General features: G+C 40.4%; 1 protein-coding gene across 5 annotated transcripts in view; it reads right to left on the reverse strand.

Annotated features, from left to right (window-relative positions):
• KANSL1 (KAT8 regulatory NSL complex subunit 1) overlaps positions 1 to 25,391 on the reverse strand; it is a 172,291-nt gene that overhangs the window by 137,158 nt on the left and 9,742 nt on the right. Inside the window, exon 1 of one of the 5 annotated variants that reach the window (XM_061144290.1) lies at positions 8,411 to 8,528. The exons of the other annotated variants lie outside the window; for them this stretch is intronic. The gene's annotated coding sequence lies outside the window, so the exon portion shown is untranslated. Of the gene's footprint in view, positions 1 to 8,410; positions 8,529 to 25,391 lie in introns of those variants that run through there. 5 annotated transcript variants of the gene reach the window in all.

The following is a 25,391-nucleotide window of genomic DNA, read 5'->3' on the forward strand; positions in this document are numbered from 1 at the left end:
GACTCTTACAACCCCATGAACTGTAGCCTGCCATGCTCCTCTGTCCATGGGATTCTCCAGGCAAGAATACTGGAGTGAATTGCTATGCCCTCCTCCGGGGATCTTCCCGACCCAGGAATTGAACCCGGGTCTCCCGCACTGCAGGCAGACTCTTTACCAACTGAGCCACCAGGGAAGCCCAGTGCATCATCACTATACCTAAGGCTAAGTTTAAACTGGAAGGGACTTAACTGCTAGACGCAAGGATTTTAAATTTTAGTCTTTAGAGGAAAGTCAATGAGAAATCAAAAAAATCATTTTATTAAAATGCCTACAGCATTCAAAGCTCCACACCAAGTGTCTGAGGATGACATGGACCAGTAAAGACACTCACTGTGATCAGGGAATCCTAGGGGGACCCTCACACAGTTTTGAGAGCCGGACCGTAAAGAAGGCAGAGCGCCAAAGAATTGATGCCTTCGAAATGTGGTGCTGAAGACTCGTGAGAGTCCCTTAGACCACAAGAAGATCAAACCAGTCAATGTTAAAGAAACCAACCCTGAATACTCATTGGAAGGACTGATGCTGAAGCTGAAGCTCCAGTATTATGGTCACCCGAAGTGAACAGGCAACTCATTGGAAAAGTCCCTAATACTGGGAAAGATTGGGGGCAGAGGATGAGACGGCTGGACAGCATCACTGATGCAATGGACACGAACAAGTGGCAAACTTCAGGAGATAGTGAGAGACAAGAAGGCCTGGCATGCTGTAGTCCACAGGGTCGCAAAAAGTCTGACACGACTGGATGACTGAACACCACCACCACACAGGCTGAGAGTGGGTGCTGGGGTCACAGAAGGTGGCCCGGGGGGGGGGGGGGGCACACATCTTAACTTGAAACCTAAAGGATAGGAAGGGTCCTGCATCGGGCTTCCCTGGTGGCTCAGACAGTAAAGAATCTACCTGCAATGCCAGAGACCTGGGTTCAATCCCTGGGTCAGAAAAATCCCCTGGAGAAGGGAATGGCTACCCACTCCAGTATTCTTGCCTGGAGAATTTCGAGGAGTCTGGAGGGCTACAATCCATGGGTTGCAAAGAGTCGGACACCACTGAGTGGCTAACACTTCCACTTTTAGCATCGCCCATACAGTTACTTCCAACACCTCTACCCCCAGTACCAATTCCAAAACCAATTCCGGCCCTTCAACATTCCCTGTGTGAGTGAATCCTGATCCCAATCTCTGGTTTACAATCTACTATAGATATCTAACTTAAACATACACTAATATCAGACAGGAATAACAGACTACAGTATAGTCTAATGCTGGAGACACTAAGAACCACAGCAGTGTCATCAATGCCAAAGATCAGACAGAAATTAGGTGTGAAGGTAAACCTAGATGACAAAGCACTGTGTTTTGCCTAAAGGGATCAGGGGAGGCTTCCAGAAAGAGATGACATTCTGACTAAACACCAAGGTTAAACAGGAAGGGTTAGATAGAATGATAGCCAGTCACTCCATCCTTAATACCACTGCCTTAGTTCAGGATCCCTTAGGCCTTACACTAACCCAGAACAGCAATAATCTCCCAACTGTTCTTTCTTCCTGTCTCAGCAAGCCTTCAACCTAGTGTCCACTACCAAAATAATTACTAGAAGAGGAGAAAAGAAGGGAAAAAAGAGAGGGAACATAAATTCAACCATGCTGTGCTCCTGCTTAAAATCCTTCCGTGACGCTAAGGTAAGGATGAATCCAAACTCCCACATAGCATTTGTCTGCCCCCTTTCACACTCAGACTCATCTTCCACCTGTCCCAGCCTAGCCACTGCAATCTTATTTATACTTCCAGGTTCTTCCATACCCTTGCACCTTTGGCTTCTCAAATTTTAGCTCAAGATCACATGCTCTTTGAAGTATTTCCCACTCATTCCAGGTAGAGTTAAGGGTCTCATTCCTTTCTAGGATCTAATAAGCATTCGCATGACATCCTGGTCATAATGGAAAATAAACACCCAATTTTGTTGCCCCTACTGTCTATATTTCTTAAAAGGAAACTTATGGCTTGTTTCCTTTTCCTTGAATCCGCCTGCAATGCAGGAGACCCCGATTTGATTCCTGAGTTGGGAAGATGCGCTGGAGAAGGGATAGGCTACCCACTCCAGTCTTCTTGGGCTTCCCTTGTGGTTCAGCTGGTAAAGAATCTGCCTGCAACACAGGAGACCTGGGTTTGATCCCTGGGTTGGGAAGCTCCCCTGGAGAAGAGAAAGGCTACCCACTCCAGTAATTCCACGGACTGCATAGTCCACAGGGTCGCAAAGAATCAGACATGATTGAGCAATTTTAACTTAACTTAATGGCTTGTTTTATTTCTAACTCTTACAGATGGCACTATTCCTGACAGACAGTGCACCAGTGTATTAGTTCGTTAACTTGCGTATTCTAGTGAGTGCCTCAGACGGAGATCCACTATGAAGTTAATGGGGATGTCTGATCATAAAGTGAAAATCTAATGGGAAGCAGGAACCAACTGAATCTAGGACAGACTTTGTCTACCTCAAGTTCTGGTCATTTACATTGCCAAGCACATGCACTCAGACTGACAAACTTTTTAAGGATACTTTTAAACTATTAAATTTGGCTACATAAGCCTTTTGAAGGCACTGTCAAAATTTTCAATTCAACTACTCAAACTTTTACCCAGTAACTGCACTTCTAGGAACCTATTCAACAGAAATATTCTCACAGGTACCTAAGAATATATGCACAAGTCTTTTACTGAAGAACTGTAATACAAAAAAAAAAAAAAAAAGAGAGTAAACTTAAAAAGATACAATAGAGTATTATGAAGCTGTTAAAAAAAAAACTGTTTATGTTGACATGAAAAATCTCTGATATAAAAAAAAAAAAAAAAATCTCTGATATATAACTAAGTGGGGGGAAAAAAAAAGACCAAGCTACGAAACAGGTAAGATCACATTTGTGTTTACTTATCACTCAATTCATTTCCTACCAGGCTAGCTCACAAAAGGCAAAGAAGGAAAAATGGACTTTTATCTCATCTCTAACAACTCTAACAACACAAGTGTTTCTGAACAAAACTAAAATCAAAGATTTCTCAAAGGATCCAAGCAATTCAAAAGCAAATACATTCTTCTTAAGGTGCTGAGGTGAGGGGAAGGTCCCTGACCCAACTTCAGAGATCTCAGTGAAGTCGACCCTAGCCCTTCAGAATACTGAATTAAAGATTAACTGAAAACACACACACACACACACACACACCCTGAAAAACAGCAATCCAGTATCTTTTGAAATATAGTAAGCTCTTCAAACATCCTCAGTGCTCCATGGTAACATATGAACAGTTTAATGAAACTTTCCTGACAGTTCAACTTATCAGACCAGTATTTCTACAAAGCCTCTATGCTACCAAACAGCAGAAGCTAAACTAATTAGCTTTTCACCTCTATCCCTTCACACCCTCCAGTGGAGGTGCTAATAAGCAGTCACAAAGGCCAAATAGCAAATGAAAGCCTAGATATCAGTTTGTAGCAATTTTTCACTTAATACTCTAACAACAAAATTGCGATTCATTTTTTTTTATTCCTCAACACTTCCCCTCCAACCGAATTCAACCAGATCTGACCTTAAGCTGCTCCCTTTTTACAAAGAAATTAAAAGGTTGAGAGACTCCATTAGGTTTGATGCCACTTAAGCAACTTCTTTCCAAACAAGGGCAGAATCTGCTGTACTTAAAATTCAAAGTGAGATCTCATTTGGGATTCCTGGTTCAAGTAACAAGAACCAGAGTTTTTGATAACATTTAGATAAAACTGCACTGAATTTACCTTATACTTCCCTCACTCTTAAAGCTTGGGGAGAAATTGTAATTTTTAAAAAGTTAGAACTAGAGGGGAAAAAAAGGCAAGCTTACAGTCAACAACAATAAAACACAAAGTTTAGTAATTCCGTGGGGGCTAGGGCCTTCCAATGTTAAAACTGTATAGAGCTAGCCGAAAAGCTTAGACAAGCAAGCCTTACAGAAGGTAACTAACATGTATTAAGCAGCTGTCAGTTCCCAGACACCACTACCCATAGGAGACAAGAATCTAAAAGGCGTGTCTACCTTGAAGGGCTTCTTGATGTAATGTTTAAAATCTTCATATACAATCTTTAAGTTTCTCTTTCACACTACTCAAATTTGTTTCTTATCCATAAACATGAACTGCACTCTCTACTTTGAAGACAGTTTCCTCACACCCTCCATTTTTGCTTTATTTGATGAAAGACAACAAAAGCTTACCACACAAACCAAAAAAAAACCATCTATTTCAGTCTTTTTGGAATCCAGGCTTTTTGATAAATCAAACCTATCGACTCATTTTCTCCTATACATTTTACCCTACACCCTAGAAGACTGGCAACACACCATAACGTAGGAACAAATGATAACTGAACTAGTAACTAAGTGACCCTTCCATCCATATATACTGATCTTCTCCTATGACCCACAATTCTCTCCACAATATGCAAGTGACACCCAAAGACACCACTTTCTGTCTCCTTGTGGCCTTCAAACGTTGGGGACCTCTACCACAGTGGAATATTTGCCTTTTACATTCATATTCTCTTTTTTAACCATTACTGTGATTCACTGAGTTTTGATCTCACATTTCAAGGAATGGCAAGTACTGATAAATCTCGCTTTGTGTCATGAATTATTACATTCTGGCAGGAATATTTCTGCGCAACTGTTATGATGCCCAGAGACTAATATGCAATTTATTATGATGGAAACTACAATTTAAACACACATCTTCAGAAGCAACGTGAAGACTCAAAAACCAGTCTTAATACAGACTTCCAAGAAATAGTTACAAATCTTATTTTAGGGAAAGGACATGATCCAAGTACTCTCTGCACACGGTAAGAAGGCCAGGTGTTTGGGCCGTTTTATTTGAGACACCTGCACCTATACTTTTTCATAAAGTGATCAAGTAAAAGAGCCCTAATGTAAAACATGCTTCCCGAGACCTAGAACAGTCTAACCAAAAGGCAAAAACTTACTTAAAATAGAAAAAGAAGGCAAAGAAAAGGTGCTTTAAAACTAAGGAAACCACTCAATATTAAGATTTGCTCTGGCCCAATCAACTGAAGATGAACCACTTACTCAGTGTGCACTAATCCTTCCCTTCCAAATTCAAGGCAACGGAAAGATGTTGGACGTTAAAAAAAAAAGAAAAAAATACTAATAATTTTTTTTTCAAAAAATTCGCTTTCTCCCCAGGAAGGAAATCACTTAATTTCTGTATCTAATGACTTCACCAAGAAGAAAAATAATAACCCCTACTGAACTCCCCTCTCAAGGAAGCTGACAAATATAAGAGGAATAAGCATTACTCTTTAAAACACACGATTGTCAATGATTAGAAAACTCAATATGGATTAGTATGTTTCTTCACAGAATTAAAAAAATTGCTTTTCTAGTACTACAACTTTACTCAGTACTACAACTACTAAGCTTTACTCAGAAAAGTTCCTCTAACTAGAACCACTCAATACTGAAATAACTTCTCAAATCAGCTTCATCAACCAAAATGGCCCCATGTTTACTTACAGATTACCTGAGTTAGATTTGTTCTGTTTGATACAACCTAACAGCTGTTATTCACTTTAAAATACAATTAAAATCTGTGGTCAATCTAACAAAATCCAGAGGAGGTACAGACACTGGCTACAGTGCAGCATGACTAGAAATGGAAGGGTACCAGCAGTGTTTGAAGAAAAAAAAGAGTTGTTTTCCTTTCTTCTCACCTTGATAAAAGTTCAAAAGTGAACTAAGGCACACTCACTTTCTAGCTTCCAGAATTTTCCTCAACAGGAGAATGGTAATCCAACAACGAAGGTGTGCTCTGCAGGTTCCACCACAGAAACAACACGTGTAGGCAGGAAGAAAATCACACAAAGACTGAACATCTCACCTGCTGTAAAGCACAAAACTCAAATGCTGAAATTCTGAACAAGGCATTCAGGAAAGATGCAGGAACACTTCTAAATACTTCCCTTAAATGGATTCACAAAGCTGAAAGGGCCAAAAACTCCACCATACCTCAAGACTCTCTCAATACTTAACTGATCACTCTTTTAATTGTCCACAGACATAAATTAAAAATACTTCTTAAACATATACTTAAATACGGCAGTCCTCAAAGACCAATCGTTTTCACCATAACACAGTAAGAAATCTTTGTCACATCTGTTTCCCTCCAAGTGGTGCACACTTGAAAATTAAAAAATGAGCCACCTCAAATCATGAGATCCCTAACAAATATATCAAATATGCTAAAGGTCAAAGGAATTGCACTTTGTTGGATAAACCTAGAGGAAATCGAAATCAGAATTCCATGACTGAGGACAGTTATCTCACATTTATAATACATTTTTTAAATTCCCAAGGGATGAGCATTTTTACCTTGCCTTATTTTTAGGACTACACATCACACTGCACATATCACATGATATGATGTAACTGTTAGCAAAGAAAATGGCCCAAAACCATAAAAAATATACATGGTAGAGGAAACCAATCAATGTACACTTAAGAACCACTACATTTCATATTTAGTTTTTGAAATGTTTTCAAACTCACGACAGATCTTTTTTTCAAATTAAGAAAGTGGTTAGTAACCCCTGTAGAAACAACAGAAAAATGTATTTAGTATTTTATACAACAGGAGTTTACTCAACTACTAGGAAAACTGACACGAAGAAACAGAACATTCTTCTAAATCTATAGGATTAACACTAAAAATACTCGGGATCAAAAACTCAACAGAAACGTAATAAAATATCTTTAGTTAGAAAACAAATTACTCAAAGTGTTCACCATTGTTATAAGAAAAGAAAAATAGCTTTAAATGACACGCCTGTAGACAATTGAAAATTTCTAAATTGGTCAGACAGTACACTAGAAAAGGAACCTAGTATAGCCTATAGAAGGGGGGAGGGGAAAACACACCCACTTAAACCCTTGTAAATAGTGGTTACTTTAAACGACCCAAAAAGCAGGGAAAATACTACAGGCTATTCTGAGCGATGGAAAACATATTCCAACGTTCTACTTTTCATACTTGAAAGTGCTTTAGAAAAGAAGTTCAGTAACAATGTATAACTATATCATGATTATGCAAGGCAAAGATTATGTAATTTTATCGTTTATTTTAAATGTTATCCGCCTGCAAAACTAAAAAAACTAAAACGTTTTGATCTTTCTAATGGGGAGGGGGCAAGTTCTTCTGGGCTACAATTTAAAAATATAAACACAGACCCCAAAACAAACAAAAAAACACAATGATTGCTAGCCACGTGACAAAGGAGATGGCAACACCAGGATTGTGAATGGAGGTGAGGAAGGCGAGGCAGGACTAGGAAGGTTTCTCGGAACTTTGAGGACCTCAGGATTTGAGTCTCCCGACCCTTAAGGTAACCAAACTCTAGACCGGCTACTTGTATTGTTAACGCTCTCAAGTAGTTTATTAATAGGTCACGAAAACTGCTCCAGTGACCTCCAGAATAAAGGGGGGAAAAACCGAGGAGGAGGAAAGAGAGCAATTTAAAGTGGCGCCATCATGTCACCCCTTCTCCCCTGAGGCAATCAATAAGCAATAGTTAAGCAACGTGTTTCTCCAAAAAACCACACTGGGATCCCGACAACGGAAAACAATAGAATTTTTAAGTAAAACATGCGGGTAGGGCTGGTTATCCTAGAGAAAACAATCAAACTATTTGCTGATAATCAAAAGACCGTCAGCCGGAAAACAGGCCCCCCAAACTCACTTAAAAGCAAATAACTGTCTCTTCCTCTTTAGTTTAAAAAAAAAAAAAAAACACGTCCGCCTGAAGGAGTCTAGATCGGAAAACGTAAGTGACCTCAATTTACAGGCAACAAAAACAACAAATAAATGAAACAAATAACCATCTCACTAAACAATCAGAGTTGTGATACACACCGTGAAACGCGCAAGATGTGTGTTTCGAGCAGAGAAAGGCCTTTTGCAGTCAAGAGAAGTTCAAGGCGAGAGCTAGAGTTTGTTTGGGTTTTGGGGTTTTTTGTTTTTTTTTTTAACCGGAATAAATCGTGTTCTTAAGGCCGCATTTTTAAATAGAACGCCAAAGGAAAAGCTGGCGAACGAGGCGGCAGCTGGTGGGGAAGGGCCCCCGCACACCCCCGCCCTTGGGGCGACTCCCAGCCCCGGACCCGCTGCGGGGAAGCCCGGAGAGGCCATTTAAAGTTCCGGGGATTTTTCCTGCCCTGCCCTGCCTTTCCAGTTACAACTAACAAAGAGAGGGAGAAATGGGAGCCACAGGGAGAGCGAGGAGAAGGAGAAAGGGCAGCGGGAGGAGGAGGAGAGGAGCAGCAGCACCAGCACCTACCACGTGATGGAAGAGCGTTGCCCGGGCGGATTCAGCCCCACAAAATGGGCGCAGTTTGCAAACAGCCCCCGGCCTGGGCGCCGAGGGCCGGCGGCGGGCGGGGGCGCGCGGCGGCGGCTCCGGCCCGGGCCCGCCGCTCTCCTCCCCCCCGGCGCCCGGAGCCGCCCTGACTTTCCGGGCGGGGGGGCGAGGCGGAGGGGGAGGGGAAGGCGGCGGCGGGGAGCGGCCGCTTTTTCTTCTCTTTCGGGCCCTTTCTCCGGCCTTCCTCGGCTCCGGCGGGGCCTGGGCACGGCCGGGGACCACAGCCCGGCCGGGAGGACGGGCGGGCGGGGGCAAAGGGTGAAGCCGCCCCCCCGCCCCGCACAAACAAGCGCCGCCGTCTGCAGCCCGAGCCCGCACCCCGGCCGCCGCCCCCGGACGCCTCTTCCCGGCCGGGGAGCGCGCTCCGGCCGCCCCCCGCACCGCCGCGGCGAGACGAGTCGGCTTCGCTACGGTGCTCGGTTCTCCCGCCGGCTCGGCGAGCGGTGGCGGCGGTGGCGGCGGCACTGGGAAAATGGCGGCCGAGCTTCTTTTCCCTCCCCCCCTTTAATCTGAAGCGGAGGGAGAATGGAGCGAGCGAGCGGGCGAGCGCCGGGGACACGGGGAGGAGGGACAGCAGCGCCTCCGCCGGCTGCGGCTGCGGCGGCGAAGGCCCGCTCCGCCCCGGCGCGCCGCCAGGGGGCGCCCGCCGCGCCGCCCCCGCGAGCCGCCAGGAGGCGCGGCCGCCGCCGCCTCAGTCATGGCTCCTCGCCGCGGCCGCTGTTTCTGCGCCTCCAGCTGCGGAGGCCGCGGCGCCGGGACCCCGCCGCTCCCAGACATGCGGCTGCGGCACGCGGCACTGCGGCAGGCGGGAGCGGGCCTTCGCTCTGGCCGGGGCGAGGCTAACCTGAGGCACTGACGCCGTCACATTCCCTCCGCGCTGGGGCTGGCGGGGCCGCGCGCCGGCTGAGGGGCAAGGAAGGCTGACGCGACAGAGCAAGAGGACGTGAGCCAAGAACTGTTTGTACTGGGTAGTAAATAGGCTTATGTCTTGGGCACCACACTATTCCAGGGCTAAACGTGCGCTGAGTCGGGTGGGGAGCTCCCTAACTGGTGAAGCGCTTCCCGCCGCCCTTTGTCCTAGCATAGCAGTCCGCCTCCCTACACTGCAGCACGCCTGGGCACTAGCCCCGGCGCCGCGCTCCGCAGCCGCCGGGGTTAAAAAAAAAAAAAAAAAAAAAAATAGCGCACGTTCTCATTGCGCAGGCGCGAGCCGGAGCCCGCGCCGGACCAGCCCGGGAAGGGCCAGCCCGGAGCGAGAAGGGGAAGTGATGGCCCACCAGCGCCGGGCCCGCTGGGAACTGTAGTTTTCGCTAAGAAGCACGCGTCTGGTTTTGGGTGTCACGGCTTGGCAGATCCGCCAAAGCAGGCAAATGGCATTACACAATGAGTATTTATGCTTCCTGTCTCCACCAAAAGGAAGTTCAGTGCTATGCTAAAAGTTTAACAAAGAACTCCATAGAGAAACCCAAATCTCAGAACAAAAAGCAAACTTCCACTTGGTTTAAAGTGGTGGCACTTTATCATTCCTCATGACCAGTTTGTCAGTACGGTATTTTAGTCCTTTTCCAAAATAGGGCCTTAAAATAACGGAACTTTTTCTAGATTAAAAAAATGTAGCAGTACAATGCAAAGTGTCACATTTACACCAACTATAAGCCACTACCCTTTAAAACCAAAGAAAAAGTTGCCAAAAGATTAATCCAGTACTTAGAGACTTAAAAAAGGAACTCTGGTATTCATCAAAATATTACCTTAAATGACAGGACAACAACAACAAAATGTTTCCAACAATTAAATTGTCAAATGCAGCAGATGAGAAAGGTATGCTCTACTACCAAAAAGGAAGATGAGAAATGCTCAGTACTGTTTTGTGGCTTACCAGAACCAGTATCCGGTGGTATGTGTCACTTCTGTTAGTCAAAAAACAGCCTGATAGTTTACCCACCCACAGAGTTACACTCCAGCACCAGCTCCTACAGCATCTACACCTAAGTTTCCATGAGTCCCCGTTTGTACCCTTAAAATCACATTCTCCATCATAATCATGGTTCTTAAATACCAAAACAAAGTTGCAGGGTCAAATTATACAAAGAATTTTTCTTGATGTATACATATCTGTATATACCTCCGAAAGAGATCCTAGTCTTGACTTTTTAACTTACAATCCCGGGGCGGGGGGAGAGATTGGTTAATTTTTTTTAAAACGTATACACACATATCTCTGCATACATAGTAATTCCACAAAATATAGCAAAAGGTGTTAAAAACACAATTCTAAAACCAATAGATGGCGAACTAGAGCCCTAATCTGAAGATTCTGAAATCTAAATGAGCAGAATGAAAAATACCAAATAAGGCATAGCCCTCTGCAGTGTATACTTAAATATTATGTTCAAAGATACCCACCACAAAATCAGTTTACTGTTGCTTCGATTCTGAAAACTCAAGTATCAGATTTAATTAGGCCTCCAAATAACCAAGCTTATAAAATACATTCTTTTCAATGATTAAGAAAAAAGTGGAAATGCTAATTTTTAAACATGCATTTTGGGTAAAAATAAATTCCCACTTTCCCCTTCTCTCATTGCTTAGCCCAATAGTAAGCCTGTTTAAATGTTTATGGCACTTAAGTCAGTCAGTCTGTTTTACATTTTCTCAAATCAGATGTCTTACTGCTCAGACCCCAATTTTTACAAATGGGGAAATTCAAAGGTGAGCCACTACACAGACACAAAAATCTTAGAGAAATATATTTTTTAAAAATTTCCCCCCAAAACACAGTGGATGTCAAGACTGATTAAACACACACACATATACTACTCATTTTTCAAATCATTCTTGAAATACTCATAGTGGTTGGCTCTCTTCCAATATCCACTCTATCTCAGTGAAATTAGTTTTAACCCATTCTCTTTACCAGAGATTGGTTGGGAATGGGCAAGAAATGTAATCCTGGCCAATGAGACATGAGTGGAAGCCCAATGGAATACAGAATTGTGAGAAAAGCTGCTTCCATCCTAAAATGAGATGAGGAAGAAACAGCCCCTCTTCAGGTAATGCTGAACATGACACTTCAAACCACTCCAGTCACCTTACATCAAGTCTGAAGACGCCACCAACATCAAAGGGCACAGAATGGAGAGTTGGCTAGAACCCTGGTTCTTGGTGACAGCATTAAATAATTATATTGAACAATTCTGACATTTGCAAGACAAATATTGGGACTTCCAGCTACATAAGACCAATGTAACAACAAACATATATTACACCAATTTGCACTAGGTTGGCTATACCTAAAGTCAAAAACATAATTATAACTTTCTTATATTTTAGAGTATTTGTATTATAATACTTTATTTATATTATATTTTACATCACTTCCCTCTTATATACAACTCTTTACCCATCCATTCTTTATCTATGTGTTATTTCTGCCATGTAAAAAAGGACCATCCCTCCTCACCACCAAACCTTGTTCATTCCTCTCCTTCAATCCACCTCTAACTTATCTTCCCTTCAAGAAAACAGTAATAAAGGAATTTTCCCAAACTTCCCTGGTGGTCCAGTGGTTAAGAATCCACCTGCCAATACAGGGTACACAAGTTCAATTCCTGCTTTGTGGAAATTCCATGTGTCGGTCAAGCAACTAAGCCCATGCACCACAACTACTGAAGATCAAGTGCCCTGGAGCCTGTGCAGGGCAAAAAGAGAAGCCACCGCAACAAGAAGCCCCTGCAACACACTGAAGAGTATCCCCCACTTGCCACAATTAGAGAAAGCCCACGTAAAGCAACAAAGACCCAGCACAGCCAAAATTAAAATAATTTTTTTTTAAATTCACTATTTCAAATGGTAAACTAATCTCAAAGGACAAGGGATTATTTTGTTTTGTACTTTAAAAAAAGAAAGTATTAAAATAATTCAGGAGAAAGTCCTAAAGCCTAAACCATCTAGTTTCAAAAGAACAGAGACCCCCCCCGCCATTTCTGTTATTTGCCATTGCATCCCAGGGACCTAGTCCAGATATCAAAGAAATGAACATATCAAACTATTTAAAATATTAAAATTGATATATATCATGAAAGAAACATCTTTAAACCGAAATTGGTGCATGCTCTCGTGTTAGTATTCAGCAAGCTAAATATTAAGTAGAAAGTAGAATATCCTTTATTAAGGATAAACTGAACCAAAACTGGGAAATTTAAAGAATTTGGGATATCAGAAAGAATATGGAAGACCATCTAGTTCAACCTCCAGATTTTATCATCAGAAAGCCAAGAAAAAATAGCAAGGAGACTGCCCAAAGCCAAAGCTGGAACACAGACTGGAATCTGTATGTCAGTCTCCAATTCTCAGTTTCCCCACCACATCACCTGCATTCCAGAATTATAGCTTCCCACCGGAAACATGCTACTCACCAACTGGCGAATAAGAAGTGCAAACATGATGCAGGTAAACCTGAACAATACTACCAATTCAGTTTGACAAGTATCAAGATTTGGCCAAAGGTAAGTAAAGAGAAAATCCTCACATTGATGACAATGACTATAGAGCTCAAAGATTGTTTTCATTAAATGAAGGTCCCAGCTAATCCAGAATATCATATACTCTTATGTACTCAGCCCAATAGCAACAAATTTGCAGTAAGATTAAGCAACTTAAGGCATCTGAAAAACCTGTCAGTGACAAAGTATTATAAGAATGCATGGTATCTCTTACTTTCACAGTCCCATCTAAAAACAAGATAATTTTCTTCCTCATACAAAAGATATAGACTCTGGAATTTACACAAAGATATTATCTTACCATCTCACCACAGAAGTGATCCAATAACCCATTGAGAACAAATACTAGTCACACGCAGCCTCACGTTTAACCCTTAGTGATGGGAACAGTGGTTTCCCTGGTGGATCAGCCAGTAGAGAGTCTGCCTACAGTGTGGGAGACGAAGGCTTGATCCCTGGGTGGGGTGATGCAGGGAAGATCCCCTGGAGAAGGAAATGGCAACCCACTCCAGTGTTCTTGCCTGGAAAATTCCATGGATGGAGGAGCCCACCAGGATACAGTCCATGGAGTTGGGAACAGTCCATGGAGTGAGAACAGTAACTAAAGTTACAGGTTAACCCTGAACACACTCCTAAATCAGGAAATAATTTATTGGGGGATACTGAGGAAGACAGTACTAAAATACAAATGTATGCAACTGTATCACTTAAAGAAACAAGTCATGTTCTCCCAAGGCCATCAGCTATGTTAAAACTTAACATCAAAGATGGATGGTTTTCTCCTCCGCAGTACCAGATTTCAAAGTAGCTACACAAACACCGATTTCTAATACATGCAGTCTAACCAGAACTTTACAGGATTATAATAAAGTTTCTCAAGGAGTTAAACAAATAAAAAAAATTACTGATTAAATAAACTGATTAGTCAGGTAAGTTATATTTAATTCTAATTATTTGAACTTCAGTAGAGAACATTCTTAAATTCTCAAAGAATTAACCAAAGAAGTTTGTTGACCAAACATAACAAAAGGAGTATTTTAATATACTAACTTTGCACATGAGGCAATGTCAAATGAAGCAATCTGCCTAGAACCTACACATTGTATCACATAATAAATGTCAGAATGTGCACCAAAGTTCCTAAGAGATTGCCTGGCTTCTTTTCCAAATGATTCATAAAGGTAAACATGCAGAACTTCAAGGCAGCTGTCAGCAGCCAAGTTGTGGGGGGCCTGATACAAAGTCAGAAGGAGAAAAAAAATATTCAAAGAGAAAAGGGGGCAACATGTGTCCAAGGCAAAAGGCATTTAAAAAAAGTTTTTTTAAGTGAGTTGCTGAGTCTAAAGTCATACGCAACTTCTGGAGTCCTGCTCTGCTGGCGCAGCAAACCTAGGGATTACGGAAACAGCACACCACACCTGTTCCTTCCAATAGAGAGGCACACCATTCTTGGAAAGAAACATTACTTTTTAATTCATTGATTCCTGGATACCTGAACTGGGTTCTCAGGGACAGTGTGGAGCCTACAGCTATGGACTAGAAAGTAACTGAAGCCACTCAATAGGCAGGAGACATATTGCTGGAGTGGTGATTTAATCAAAGACTGTAGTAAAATCAGACATACTCTTGTTAAAATAAACACAAATATATTTAAAGAGTGAAATTCTCATTTTTTCAAGATAGAGAATGAGTCCTTCAGAGAGATACCCTTTTTCTGACAAGCTGCTCTGGACAACCCCACATCTTGAGAGTATTTTAGGAGATGCACTGCTTTAGATCATTTATAGATAAATATGAATACCTGAATACAGTCCCCTTATACAGATGATGAAACCTGAAAACATCTAATGTAAAAACTGTTGTGGGTACAAAATTATAAATGAGACCATAAACTACTGAGAGAACATGACCGGAATTCAGGAAATGCTAAAGTCCCAGTTTTATCTCTGTCACTCATTTACTAAGAAATCATATAAAATTTTCTTAACAGCAAACTTTTTCATTTCTGAATCAGACAAAAAGAACATAATATTCAGTATTTTCAGCCATATTCCAAATTAATTCTCACAATCAAATTTAGAAACAAATGTATCTAACAAAATTTGTCTCAAATGATCTAGCTCTAACTTGAACCAGTAGAACAAAAAAAATAAAATAACCTAATGAAACTGTATCTTTTGTGGTATAAAGAAGAAAAAAATCCAGGACTTCCCTGGTGGCCCACTGGATAAAACTTCATGTTCCCAATGCAGGAGGCCTGGGTTCCATCCCTGGTCAGGGTACTAGACTCCATATACCGAGACTAAAGACCTGGCTCACTGCACTAAAACCCAGTGCAGCCAAATAAATAGTTTTTTTTTAAAGAAGAAAAAAAATCCTTCTGTGTAGAGGAGGGAAGAAGCTACTCACATGCCCTAGAATCTCTATGGCAACAGTATCAAAATGTGATCTTGCTGGTAACATTTAGGCTAGGGCATTCAATTTTTATAACATGACAACAGTAACACTTGTATTCCTGCCCTGAGTAACTTTCTTTGATTTTCAATAAAACTAAATATCCCCTTCAAGTCTTATTACTAATTACCAATCATTCACAAACATTTACTGAGTGTCTACTGGATGCTAAACACTGTAGTACCTCTGGAAAAAAATACTAGGTCACCATCATAAGCTATGTGGTGGCCAAAAAAAAAAAAAATCCCTTCTATTCATTGGTATTTTAAATAGTTAATAATTCAAAGCAAAGAAGTAGTAAGAGATCAACAAAATTTTAGTGTTTGATGCTTTCCATTCAACTCTCTTCTGGCCCTTTTGGGAAGCTTGTATAGACTCCTCCAAGAATGCTAAAATTAGGTGTTCTTTATGCCGTAACTAGAATGAGGTAACAAGTACTCCAAAACAAAACTAACAGAAGAGGTTAAGGGAACCAAGTAGGAGACAAAGACTTAAAGTGCCAGACTTGAAATCTCTACCCTAAATGTCTCAAGACAGGGAAAAAAGGTCAAGAAAAATGAAAATTTGTGATCTAGTCCAATTATAGTTAATTGTACATCTCCCTTTCATTCTCAAATATTTGGTACTGCCTATGGGAAGGCTTCTACATTTCTTGTAATTGCCATGAATTCAATAACTCATCATTTCTAAAACATTAGTCGGTATTAACTATTGTCTCCATTTAGTAATAAGGGAATTAGAATTTACTGTTGCTAAATGAATGTGCAAAATTAAGCCAAAACTGGACTTGTCTGGTGGTCCAGTGGTTAAAAATTCACCTGCCAATGCAGAAGACACAGGTTTAATCCCTGGTCCTGGAAGATTCCACATGCTATGAAGCAACTAAGCCCATGAGCCCCACTACTGAAGCCCTTGCTTCCTAGCGCTCATGTTCCACAAGAGAAGCCACTCACATTGAGAAGTCAGAGCATAGCACCTAGAGAGTTGTTAAGGACTTTTCTCTAGAAAGTCCTCCCACAGCAACAAAGACCCAAGTGAAAGTGAACGTTGCTCAGCCGTGTTCAACTCTTGGCGACCCCATGGACTATGTATTTCCATGGAATTCTCCAGGCCAGAATACTGGAGTGGGTAGCCTTTCCCTTCTCCAGGGGATCGTCCCAACCCAGGGATCAAACCCAGGTCTCCCGCACTGTAGATGGATTCTTTACCAGCTGAGCCACAAGGGAAGCCCAAGAATACTGGAATGGGTAGCCTAACCCTTCCCCAGGGGACCTTCCCGAACCAGGAATCAAACCAGGGTCTCCTGCAAGGCAGGCGGATTCTTGACCAATTGAGCTACCAGGGAAGCCCCAACAAACACCCAGCACAGTCAAAATTTTAAAAATAAATAATTTTGTTTTTAAATTAAGGCAAAATTATTTCAAGATAAAGTCAAAACACATCTCAACTCATTTAATATGGCAGTTATTACCCTGATACCAAAACCAGACAAAGATATCATAAAAAAAAAAAAAAAAGACCAGTATCATTTTTGGATATAGATGTAAAACTCCTCAACAAAACACTAACAAAGAATCCAGCAACATATAAAAAGTACTGTACTCCTTTGCTAAATGTGATTAATTCCAGGAATTCAAGATTGGTTTACTATCTGAAAGTCAATTAACATACTACAAAATCCAACACTCTTTCACAATAAAAACACACAGGAATTGAGGAAACTTTCTTAACCTGAAAAAGTTATCTATGAAAAACCCACAGCCAACATCATATTTAATAGAGAAAGGCTGAATACTTTCTCCCTAAAGTCAGGAACAAAACAAGGAATGTCTGTTCTCACCACTTCTATACAATATTGTACTAGAAATTCTAGGCAGGGCAATTAGGCAAGAAAAAGAAATTAGAAACTTTCAGGTTACAAAGAGAGAAGTAAAATACTTCTATGTGTATGTGATATAATCGTGTAAAATCTTGTAAAAAAACAACCCACAAATAAACTATTAGAGCGAATAAACATATCCATCAATGTTACAGAATTCAAGATCACTATACAAATAAATATCACTTCTATTTTGATACAACAGCAACAATCTGAAATGAAATTAAGAAAATTCCATGTACAACAGCATCGAAAAATATTTAGAAATAAATTCAACAGAAAAAGTATAAAATTTAACATCTGAAAACTATAAAAATTGTCTCAAGAAGTTAAGGAAGTACTAATTAAGTGGAAAGACATCCCATGTTCAGGGACCAGAAGATGTGCCCTTGTTAAGATGGCAATACTCCCTAAATTGATCTACAAATTCAATTCAATTACAGAATATCTAAAACAATCTTGACAAGGAAGAATAAAGTTGAAGGACTCACACTTCCTGATTTCAAAACCTAATTCAAAGCTATAAAAATCAAAACAGTGTGGTACTGGTCTAAGAACATATATATATATAAAATGGAATATAAACCAGAAATAAACCCTCATACTTATAGTCAACTGATTTTTGACACGGGTGACAAAACATTCAGTGAGAGGCAGGGGAGGTAGAAGTTGAGGTTGGACAGTCTTCTTAACAAAAGGTCCTGCGGCAACTGGATATTCACATGCAGAAGTTGGATCCTTATTTCACACAATATACAAGAATCAACTCAAAATGAATCACAGACCTAAATGTAAGAGTTAAAACCATAAAATTTCTAGGGGAAAAAAAAAAAAGAGTGAATTTTCATTATCTTGAGTTACACAATGATTTTTAGACATGGCACCAAAAGCACAAATGACAAGAAAAAATAGATGGATTGAATTTCCTCAAAATTGTAAAATTCTGTGCATTAAAGGATCCCATCAAAAAAGTGAAAACAACCCATGAAATGAAAGAAAATATTTGAAATTCATATGTGACAAGGAACTTGTATCCAGAATATATAAAGAACTCCTAGAATTCAACAATAAAAGACAATCCAGTTTAAAAATGGCAAAGACTATAACAGAAACAGACATTTCTCCAAAGATACACAAAGGGCTAATAAGCAGATGAGAAGACCTTATCATCATTTGCTATCAAAACCACGATGAGATACCACTTCACACCCACTAGCATGACTATAATCAAAATGACAGACAATTCTAAGTATTGAGAAAAATCTGGAGAAACTAGAACCGTCACACACTGCTGGTGGAAGTGTAAAACGGTATAGCTGCTTTGGAAAATAGTTTGGCTCCTCAAAAAGTTAAAGTTACCATATAACCTAGCAATTCAACTCCTAGGTATATTTCCAAGAGAACTGAAAAGTGGCTAAACAAAAACTTGTACAAGAGGACCTCCCTGGTGGTCCAGTGGTTAAGAATCCACTTGCCAGTGCAGGAGATGCGGTTTCAATCCCTGGTCTAGGAAGATCCCACATGCTGTGGAGCAACTAAGCTGGTTGCTCCACATGCCACAGGGCAATCAGGATCTGTGTGCTACAACTGTTGAGCCCGCTCGCCACAACTACTGAAGCCTGCACACTCTAGAGCCCACCAGCCGAAACTACTGAAGCCCTCAAGCCCTAGGGCCAGTGCGCCACAAAAAGAGAAGCCACCACAATGAGAAGCCCACGGACTACCACTGGAGAATAGCCCCTGCTCACTGCAACTGGAGAGCAGCAACAAAGACAGCAACAAAGCAACAGAGCACATACAGCAACAAAGACCCATCACAGCCAAAAATAAATAAATAAAAATTTTTAAACTTGTACAAAAATGGCTACAGCAGCATTATCAATAATAGCCTATTATTAAGATGTAAACAGTTGAAACGTTTATCACCTAATCATTGGATAAGCAAAATGGGGTATATCCATATAATGGAATATATATCCATATAATATGAACCTTGAAAACCTGCTAAGTGAAAGAAGCTAGTCACAAAAGAGCCCATACTGTTTGATTCCATTTGTATGATATGTCCAGCATAGGCAAATCATAGAGACAGAAAGCAGATTAGTGGCTTCCAGGGGCTAAGGGACAAAAGGAAACAGAGACCAACTACTAAAAGATACAGGGTTTCTTTTAGGGGTGTTCTAAAATTAGTTTGTGGTGATCGATGCACAACTCTGTGAACACACTAAAAAAAATTATGTAGTTTTAAACAGGTACATTTTATGATATGTGAAATGAATAATCAGTAAAGCTGTTTAAAAAAAAAAGGATGAAGCCAAAATAACAATTTCTAAACAATTATGATGTGCAAAATATATATGTGTGTATATATATATATATGTTTGTGTGTGTGTTAAACTACTTATAAAAACATCAGGAGAAGACGACAAGCCATAATTTTGCCATTTATTTCCCCTTGAGAGACTACCTCAGAGGACTAATATGCCTTCATGTTAGATTTGCAACCTTATTGCCAACAGTATATATAAGCAAAAGTTAGGTTCTCATCAAATTCAAGTTATTCTAAAATATTCTATGTAAGAATGAAATGAGGAAGATACAACAGGTCATAGATAAAAATCAGTCATCTATAGGAATGATACAAACTAGGACATCAGTACGTCAATGAAGAGTTTAAAGAATACAAAATCCTATTCCTGGAAGGGTTATCTTCAGTGAGATAGGATTGGAATGTACTATTATTTCAAAAGCTTAAACAAAAGTAGCAGCAGCATTATACTCTGCTCAAAGAACATTATAACAGATGGTTGGCAAGGCTTCTGTAAAAGGGTAGTTCAAAGAGGAAAATCTTGGCATTGTCATCCCCAGTTCTACCCAGAGCACAAAGTAAAACACCCTGGTTCACAAACACAAGATCTGAGAGGACAAGTACGTGCTGAACAGGAAAAAAGATGCTGATCAGGCTACGCATTCCCAGCCAGATTGATCATTTTATTTTTGCCCCTATCAATCAATTTTTTTGTTTGTATATGGTCCAATATATTACAGATGTGATTAGAGGAGTCTATCCCCTCACAATCAACAGACTTGTATAATTAATGCTAGATTGGGATTCAACTTTTAGTTCTAACACCACGTAGCTATGTAACTTTGGACAAGTGATTTCACTGCTCTCAGTTGCCTCATATAGAAAACAAGAGAGGGGCTTCTCTGGTGGCTCAGGGGTTAAGAATCCGCCTGCCAATGCAGGAGACGCGGGTGTGATCCCTGATCCGGGAAGATCCCACATGTTGTGGAGCAACTAAGCCTGTGTGCCACAACTACTGAGCCTGTGCTCTAGAGCCTGGAGCATGACCACTGAGGCCACGTGCCACGACTACTGAAGCCTGTGCACGCTGGAGCCTGTCCTCCCCAACGAAAGAAGCCACAGCCGTGAGAAGGCTAAGCGCCGCGACCGGAGTAGCCTGTGCTCTCCGCAACTGGAGAACACCCATGCACAGCAACAAAGACCAAGTGCAGCCAAAAATAAATAAATGCATAAAGCAAATGTTTAACACAAAGCATGGAGATGGACTGTAAAAATACTTGACTGTAAGAAAGCAAAGAAGTCAGATGCTCAACCAAAATGTTTAAATCCTTAAGTAGCATGGCAGGGAGAAGGAAGGGAGGTGCAGAGAGAGAATAACTTTGCTCAAAATAAACAACAAAAAGTGAGAAAAGGCAACAAAATATCATAAACTATAGCTGATCAGGAGCACTAAGGCCTATGTAGGCAAAACAATTAAAAATCTTGCAAGAAAATGCAAAGCCACAGAGAGGTGGTTTAAACATAGAAAAAGCCAGATGCTGAATAAAGACTGATGGAGCACTTGATAAACAGGGTCTAAACAGTGACAACAGCAAGACAGCTGACAGACCTAACTGTAATTAGTTTCAATACCTACTGAAGAAGATATGAGGAAGAAAGCTATTTCTAAATTACTCTTTAAAAGTCTAAAAATCACTGAGAATGAATCAAATTCATCATTAAACAAACAAGATGCTTCCAAACTAATATATCAGATGTTAGGTAGTCATGGAACCCCAAAGTATTCTCTGCATTTTAGAAGTAATCTCTGGGGACTTCCCTGGAGGTCTAATAAGAATCTGCCTTGCCTTCCCTAATGGTACAGTAAATTAGAATCTGCTTGCCAATGCAGGGGACATGGATCTGATCCCTGATCCAGGAAGATTCCACATGCCTGGGAGCAACTAAGCCCATATACCATGACTATGGAGCCTGAGTACTGCAACTACTGAAGCCCAAGTACTCTAGAGTCTGTGTTCTGCAACAAGAGAAGCCACCACAAGGAGAAGCTGCAACAAAGAGTAGCCCCTACCTGCCACAACTAGAGAAAGCCCACATGCACAACAAAAAACCAGGACAACCAAAAATAAAAACATTAAAAAAAAAAAAAGAAAAGAATCCACCTTGCAATGCAGGGGATGTGGGTTCAATCCCTGGTTGGAGAACTAAGATCCCACACGCTATGGAGCAACTAAGCCTGCACGCCACGACAATTGGGCCCGAGTTCCACAGTTAGAAAAGCCAAATAAATAAGGTATGTATAGATACACAGATAAAGATAGATATAACTCCCATCTACTCAAGAGAAGGGCTCTTGCTGTAAGCTTCAATTCGGTCAAACTGGCAAATCTCTACTAGAGGATGAGATCAGAAGACATATCAGCATAAATAACCTTCTGAGGAAAAGACAAACATGGCTTCTGAAAGATGAAATCACACCACACCAGTCAATCCAAACTCTCTGAGGAGAAAGTATTGAATATAATTTATGTAGGCTTTTACAAGTCTTGGTAAGATTCTAAATAAACAGCTGTTTTTAAAAAGCCTGAGTGACCGCACAGTTGAGAGTATTTACCATGGAAAGGGCGTGATTTATGAGACTGCACACCACCTACTGCACTAAGGAGGCACGTCTAGATTGGGTGAGACAGAAATTATGGGTGGATCGATGCTGAGGTACTTCCCCACATGAAGTACAAGCACTGATCTTAGGTAATGTTTTCAAAAGGCTATATTTAACATTTTCATAAATTATATGAAAGATACACAGAGAATTTCCCATTTTGCAGATGGAGTGATGAGCTTCCTGATAGTGAAATACTACAATGAACTGGAAAAATAAGGAAACTGAGAGGTGGAAAGGATTTGTGTTATCAAATAAGAAACATTTGCAAAAACAAAGATTTATTTTTAGTTGAGAGAATACTCTGCAAGCATGAAAGCTGTCTAAATATCTATCTGCAAGGCTTTCTAGCAGAAGAGAAACTAGAGGTGCTCCAGGCAGTTCCTGTGTAGACAAAATTAGGCCCAGAGTGGAAACTGCAGAGGGACACATTTCAGCTAACATAATGACAAGCTTTCTAAGCTCCAGACCAGAACTAACTGAAGGGGGTGATTCTTACTCTGAATTACCTCTAAGAGCCCTCTGAGATATAGGCGGCTAAAATACTACAGGCAGGAAAATGGCAGGTATTAACAGTGCAGCATGAAAAAGTGAAAAGTAAAGCATTTACAGGAAAAAAATCTAAGTTGTACCTAAAGGATGCATGGCTTCCCGTCAAAAAAGAAATCTTTGGATAATTACAGAATGTTGCCTAAAGACAATGGGATTTTTGCATGCAGAGGGGTGGGACTGCACATTCTACTGACAACAAGGAAAAGACTGTGAATAGAACATATTTTCCTAACCTAATAAATCATAGTTAAGCTGTATCTGAAATGCAATTCTGATTGGTTACCATAAACCTAGAAAAACAAAGCAATGCTGACAAAGATCCAGAGAAGTGTACGTAAATGGAATGACTAAGAGACTGAAGGAGATTTCACTGCAGATTACATTTTAAAATCAATCATCTTCAGCTGAAAAACATGAAATGAAAGCCAAGGGGCACTATGATCAAAATCAGACAGTGTACCAATATTAAATACTAATCTATTCACCAAATCTTGGTACCATATATTAGGCTTTTAAACTTGAAAAGGTGGATCTTTTTTTTTCCACAAAAGATGAATAGAAAGTTATGGAATGCTTTATCACCAAGTGGTATTTAGGGATAAGAATACTCAAGAAGTATTTAAGTTCATGTATATTAAGTCCCTTCTGAGGTCCTACCAGATAGAAATGACATCTGAGGCCTTAAATTTCTGAGGTTAACATTTTCATTTTATTTTAAACATTTCATTATGATGTTCCAAATGTACACAAAAATAGAGTTTAACGAACTCCATACAACCATCACCCAATGAGGTTAACATCTTCTAAGATAACTGCCTCACCTCAAAACATCCCCTGGTGCCAACTAAGACATGACAATTGGCTGACAGTCCCTAAGAGACTCAGTAAGGCTTGCTGGTATAGTTCTTTTATTCTTTTACCTATGTGTGTACAGCTGACCCTTGAACAATACAGGTTTGAACTGGTCCACTTACACTCGGATTTCCCCCAATCAATACTTACTACACTCAGCTGAATCCCTGGATGTAGAGCTGCAGATACAGAGGATCTACTCTAAAATTATATGTGTATTTTCTATTGCATGGACGTCAGCACCCCTAACTCTGCATGGTTCCATGTGTGTAAAATATACATATACATTCTTTCTTTTATATATTTAGAATCCACCTTATATATCTCTATATCCTGAATTTTTCATTTATCATATACTCAACATTCTTGCCTGGAAAACCCCATGGACAGAGGCGTTTGGCAGGCTACAGTCCATGGGGGTTGCAAAAGAGTCGGACACAACTGAGCAACCGAGCACATACACAACACATACAACGTTCTAAGATACTAAAAGTTCTTTTAAAATATTGTTTAATGGCTGTAATAACAACTCACCCTTAAATATGCCATAATTTACCCATTAATCTCACTGCTCATTCAAGTTTATTCCCAATTCTTACTTGTATAAATAATGCTACAATGAATATCTTTGTTCACAAATTTTTCTATCTCTATTTTTCCCCTCTTAAGAGAAATTCCTAGAATTACTGAATGAAAGGACAGTTTAAGGTTTTTTGATATGTAGTGGCAAAATACCTCCCAGAAAACTTGGGCCCAATGCACTTCCATCAGCAGTTTTAGAGACCACCACCTTCCTATTTGATAGGTTAAAAAAAAGTAGTATATCATTTTAATCTGAATTCCCTTGATTATGCATCAGAATAAAAATGCTTCTTATATGCTTCTTGGTCATTTGTATTTCTTCTTTGTGAACTCTAATCATGATCTCTGTCAGAAAGGCTTTTTTACTTTCTTTGGGCCTTGATGAAACTGAAAACCAGCTTAGATGGAGTCACGTATCAGTGACTTCAGCTCCCTCTCCTGGCCAAAAAATTACTACCATGATCCGGTTATTGTTATTCAGTCGCCCAGTCATGTTCAACTCTGCGACCCCATGGATTGCAGCATACCATGATCCGGACCTAGATTTAAATACCTGTGTGTATGTGCTCAGTTGCTAAGTCATGTCCAACTCTTCTTCGACCGCATGGACTGTAGCCCATCAGGTTCCTCTGTCCATTAAAAGCTTGCCATTTCCTAAGTTGTTGCTATAAACACAATTTATACATGGTAATAAAAGATAAAACATTATGTGTCTAAACCCATACGTAACAGAGATGTGATGGAAAAGGAGAAAGGGAACACCTGATCACTTATATTTAATAATTAATGTCACCAAAAATGTTTAAATTATAATCAGGTCACTGCCAAGTTACTTACTGGATGGAACATTACAAGCCTAAAACTCATTTCTGTATACTTTATTTTCTTTTTAATGGCCGCACTGCGTGGGCACTTAAGGAATCTTCATTCTCTGACCAGGGATTGAACCTGGGGCCATAGCAGTGAAAGCATCAAGTCCTAAGCCCTGGACTGCCAAAGAAGTCCCCATAACTTTATTCTAATAATGTAAAACATTCTAGTTGTCAGATGACACTGGGCTGTCAGCACACTGGTTATCTTCTCTTTTTTAAAGGCAAAAATAAGAA

This window comes from Dama dama, chromosome 5, assembly GCF_033118175.1.
Source record: "Dama dama isolate Ldn47 chromosome 5, ASM3311817v1, whole genome shotgun sequence".
NCBI classification, from domain to species: Eukaryota; Metazoa; Chordata; class Mammalia; order Artiodactyla; family Cervidae; genus Dama; species Dama dama.